The sequence below is a fragment of the Ixodes scapularis genome, unplaced genomic scaffold (assembly GCF_016920785.2).
Source record: "Ixodes scapularis isolate PalLabHiFi unplaced genomic scaffold, ASM1692078v2 PGA_scaffold8__174_contigs__length_109621045, whole genome shotgun sequence".
Classification (NCBI taxonomy): Eukaryota; Metazoa; Arthropoda; class Arachnida; order Ixodida; family Ixodidae; genus Ixodes; species Ixodes scapularis.
The window spans coordinates 107,422,645-107,427,948 of NW_024609883.1; positions in this window are offsets into that span (position 1 = coordinate 107,422,645).

Consider the following 5,304-nt stretch of genomic DNA (forward strand, 5'->3'; position numbering starts at 1 on the left):
TGTCATTCTTGCGCGCGTCCTTGTGAGGCGGCTCCGCTGCACTGACATCGGCTGCACCGCTGCTCCCCAGAGTGACGGCACGGCCAATTCGTTTCCCGCGCGATGGCAGTCCGCCCGAGCACGCCAGCTGATTCCTGCCTCTGTATTGTACCGGCATGCTGGCGGTGTGGGCGTGCAGTGCCATGGGGTGGCCGTCATTGAAACTGACGAGCAGCGGCCAATGGGAGCCTCATACCTTGAATCTATGACGCGCGCTAGCCAATAGGACTGAAGCCGAAATCTATCAGATTTCGGCTTCACTGTGCTCTATTGTGAGAGAAGAAACTAAGTGCCGTTTGCTAGGCCTTTCGCGCGGATTCAAAGTTGGGAGCCATCAGATCTCGGCTTCGCTTGGAGAAAGGAGTTCAGGTGCCGTTTGGCGCGGCTTCAAAGCTGATGACGTTGGCTCGCTCCATGAGACAGTTATTGCTTTCGCACTAACAAAATGCGGTAATTCAACCGCTACCAGTGTCCGGAATTGCGCCTATGCAGGCTGCCACAGCCCAGACGAAGAAACCCACATCCCAGAGCAGTCGGGCAACACTGATGTACACTCTCAAAACCAGGGAAGCGCGCTGTAAATCGTTTCGTTCGAGACTGCTCGAGGCACGTATTGGCCACGAGGGCTTCGTGGCCAAAAAATGGTGGCCACCAATGTTGCTTGACGGAGTTTTGAAAAGGGTTTACTGTTTGCGTACGCTGTACAGGTGGAGAACGCAATTCGAAGGTGTACCTATACTGGGCAGACTATGCAAGCAGTGGGCTCAAGGAAATCTAAAAGAGAGTGACGCTGTACGGCGAACCATCCGATATGGAAGATTCCACACCCCGAGCTCCTTCAATCACTCGCTCCTGACTGGTAAAGTCCTCCTTTTGCATTGGCCTGACGGTTTGGAGCACTTTTTACTTGTTATCGTTATGTTCACAAATGTGCAAGTTGTGAACGTCATGTTCCGAAATTGCATATTTTATCACCACCCTGCAGTCAACGCACAATCCAATCAAAGAAGCGCCAGAGGTGCATCATCTTGGCACTCATTGTCTTTGAGCGCGTAAAGACAATAAACTGCAATCCTGCGCTTCTTTGTTTGTCTGCGCTTGACTGGTTTAGCCGGCGATAGGAAACCCACAATGACGAGGATTTAACAAGCGCATGACGACGCACTTTCCACGCAGTTTGATTGACTCCATCGGATCGTCAGCCGTGTAAGTTCGTCTGCTTTTTAAGTACCACCTCAACCAATGATGGCGCCAGCTCGGCTGCCTCGTCCTCGCAAACCATGCAGTACAGCCAAAGCTACAAGGGAGAGAGCATATGCCAACCTTTTCAAGAGGAGGGAAAGGAGGAACAGGAAAGAAGGGCTGGGAATCTCAGCCTCTTTCTCCCGTTCCTCCTTTCCCTCCCCTTGAAAAGGTTGGAACACACTCCCTCCCCTGTGGCTACGGCTGTACTGCACGGTTTTAGCAAGACGGGAGTTTGCGGAATGTTTGATGTGCCAAAGACGCATTTTGGAACACACAGAGTTTCATCTTCATGCAATATGCGCGAGCCGCGTAGTGTTCCAGGACAGCATTTCCATCACACGCAGCACTCTCTTCTCACAGGACAGTTCGCCTTCCTGTACATACCGTTTGTCTTTTGGAGACAGATGACATCACAAGTACTGAAGACCTACCTGCCCAGCAGCCTCGTCGTCATGCTTTCGTGGGCATCTTTCTGGATTGATGTTGAATCGGTTTCTGGAAGGCAAGTTCTCTCCGATTTGTATGTAATTGAGCACGCCCTTATTTATGCGGCTCTGACGTCGTATGCCGTGGTGGCGCTGATTTCGGCATGGTGAGTGTTCAGACCTCACGCAAATCTCGTTTCTAAGCACGCGCAGTGCTCACAATCAGTGTGGGCTAACCAACGTTGGGGCAAAACGTGGATCTGTTCGGTGGGTTGACTTCATGACACTGCGGTGCCGCTGCTACTGCACATGCGTGCACAGACGTTTCATCGCATGCCGTGAATGTGGTTGTGGAGTTGGGGAGTGCACAAGTTGTGGAGTGCACAAGTTGTGGAGTGGGCAAACGCAGGCCCGCTTGTCAAGGAAAGCTCCTCCCACCTCTTTAGCAGAGCGAATGTTGGAGAGAAAGCGACCTCCTCTTTAACATTCGCTCTGCTAAAGAGGTGGGAGGAGTTTCACTTGAATTTTTACCCTGTCACCACCGACTTTTGGCAACACTGAGGCACATCTACTTGGTGCAAGACCGTAGCGCCCGGAGGCGCGGCATCACCAACGTCACGAGGAAGAGGCAATCCTCAGAGTTGGGCTTCTCCTTTTGTTTTCTTTGTGATTTTGGCACCCAGCCACTTGGTCCCTCTTCCCTTTTCAATTATGACAAAATATTCCGAATATTCAGAAATATACTTTTTACGACTATTGCAACCGCTATATGATGGGGAGATCAAACTATGAAGGGCGCTCTGACCCATTTGTTGCTCCCACACCTCGGTGTTTACCCAACAAAAGGCCTGCGGACATGCTCAAAGGCCTTGTGGGTATGTTCACGACTTAAAGACCGACAACCAGTTCGTGCTTTCCACTTTTCCCCCGCTCCCTCCTCTCCCCCTTCTACCCTGTCCACAGTTGCCTGTTTCGTCCTCCCCCATGGTGAGGAAAATATTCTGCCTTACAGAATCTCGAGTCCGGTCGTCGGCCTTTAACGTAAAAATACTAACAATAAACAAAGTGTTGTAGTTAGTGCTGGATCTCTCCCGAACGCAGTCGTCAGAGAATGCGAGCTTGACCCACTTCGGCTTTTGTGCTGAGCTGGCCATTTGTACCATGCATGCTGCATTGTTCATGCAGGCCGGAGTGGCAACAGAACATCACCTCCTCCCCCTCACCGGAGAGCACGAGCACCGACGCGACGTTCGGTTTAGTCAGCCGAGTGCTGAGTCATTGTTAATTGTTGTCTCCATCCGTGTAGTTCTAAAGATAGCCGCTTGAGGCACCACAGTCTGATTTCCTCCCCATGGAAATTACTAGAGAAGTCGCGAACCGGTCAAAGTTCGAGTTCGATCAGATTCAACTTTTTCAAACTTCTTGTAAAAAGTTCGACTCGGGTTCGACTGCTATGTGCATGCGCGACAGGCTGGCCGGTTGGCTTTGGATCACATGGTGATGGCTAAGGGATGAATTAAGGGCAGCACTGATTGGTTATTTCAGTCAATACAGTACAAAAAAAATTAAGCGATTACCTTCTTCAGTGATTAGAATTAGTTTCTTTTAATTGCAACTGTTCATAAAATTAAAATAACCCTTTGCATAAAAAAAAAATTCTCCAAACCTAGACATGCTTGTATCAAGGTCTGGCCACACTGCCCACAAAGTCGAACCGGTCGTATCTGTTTAAAAGTTCAAAGGATCGTCAAACTGGTTCGATCCAGTCGAACTCCGAAAGTTCGACCTAAAAATCCGGTCCGACAAAAGTTTGTGACAGCCCTAGAAATTACCACTGCCACTAAAGTGGCGAAGCGGGTGAGTTGGTTCATGACTTATAAAATTTAAAAGTGCCAACAAAGACGGGGACAAAAAAAAAGGAAGGCGAACTGGACAAGCGCTTACTCTCAACTGCACATTTATTTAAAAACAGCTAAAGTAAACAACCTCTGATAAAAATACACTGAATCACTCCGTGGCGTCAGTCATCACGACGTGAAATAAAATCACTCTCTTTTTGATGCAGAAAAATTGACGGCTGGCTGACGTAGAGTTCCTGTATAGGCTCCCGTGGGAGCCAGAGTTGCGCGTTCATGTCCATAGCGCCGTCTTTCCTGCACGGCATGTTGATCCTGCTCGTCACGCGACTGAATTCGGCGAATAGCGGCGCCGCACGTTCGAGGCTCACGGCGTGCTCAAAAACAGGAGAACGTGCGCCGGGGTGCGTGCAACGTCTACTTTCCTGCATGGCACTTGATCCCGCTCCTCACGTGATTGGATCTCGGCGAATAGCAGCGCGGCAGCACGTAAAAAACAGACGCACAACTCTGACTTCCGTAGGGAGCCTATACAGGAACTCTAGGCTGACGTAGAACTGGATGTACAAAAAAACAGAGAAAAAGAAGTTGACTGTGTGTCGGGCGTAGTATACAAAATTCCTTTTGTCTGTGGGTTATGTTACACTGGACAAACAAAGCGGTGTTTGAATGATCGTTTAACTGAACACAAACATTGTATTAGAAACAAAGATCAGCATTCAGAAATGTCAAAACCCGTGTTGGAATGTAACAATTACGTACCTCTATGGAATTCCCCATCGGTCGTGTTGACCGAGAGAGAGGATCATAAACGATGGGTAAAAGAGTCCCTCACTATTATTAGTCACGGGAATGCAGTATATAGGCAGTCTTTTAATTTGGACACGGAGTTAAAAAGATTTCTACAAATTTGATTGTTTGCAAGTCACCTTTATATCTGCGTAGGATGTTGTTTGTTCGGGCTTAAGTTTCACCCCTTCCCCCTTTGTTTCGGGTGTGACGAATGTCAGAGGTTGTTCGCCTTTGTCCATGTTCGGTCTTTCCTCCGATGAGTCACCTTCCCGCAGCCCTTTCTTTTGTGAAGTGTGTCGGGACCTCACCGGGGTGGGATAAGAGATCTTCCTCCTCCCCCCTTTTGTTTGCATTAGAATAGTACCAGTGTGGTATTAGTCAATGTCCTTCTCTTGTGTGTTTGGGAAAGAGAAGTTCAACTTTCCCCTCTCCCCTTTTTCCTTCTTTTTGGTTTTTGGATAAAACCATGATAATCTGCCCAAAAAATTTCAGCTGTGTTTGAGACTTTGTGTTGTGTTGTCCTTCTTTTCCTCCTAGTCTCGGGGTTTTGTCTAAAATGGGAAATATATGTCGCGTGACACGCCAATGACCTCTCCCCCTTCCTCTCTCCTCCCTCTTTTTAACCTTCTACAGTGCACTCCCCCTCCCTTCCACTCCCTAACCCTCATCCCCCCCACCCCTCCCTCCCCATTTGCCTCCCTTTCCCCCCTGGTTACGTGACATACCGATTCAGTTTCTCCAAAATCGATAAAGATTTAGGTTCTTCACTCCCGGAACGACTGTTTAATGTCTTCCAAACAATTGAAACAATCGCACCTAAAAACTGTGTTTGACACATAAGATTTTTTTTCTTCTTTCTGCTTGTCAAAAAATATTTAATAGAAGAACATAAATTTCATAAGAGCCTAAGCTATCGAAACAGCCAAATACAGCTGACAAAGGACAAA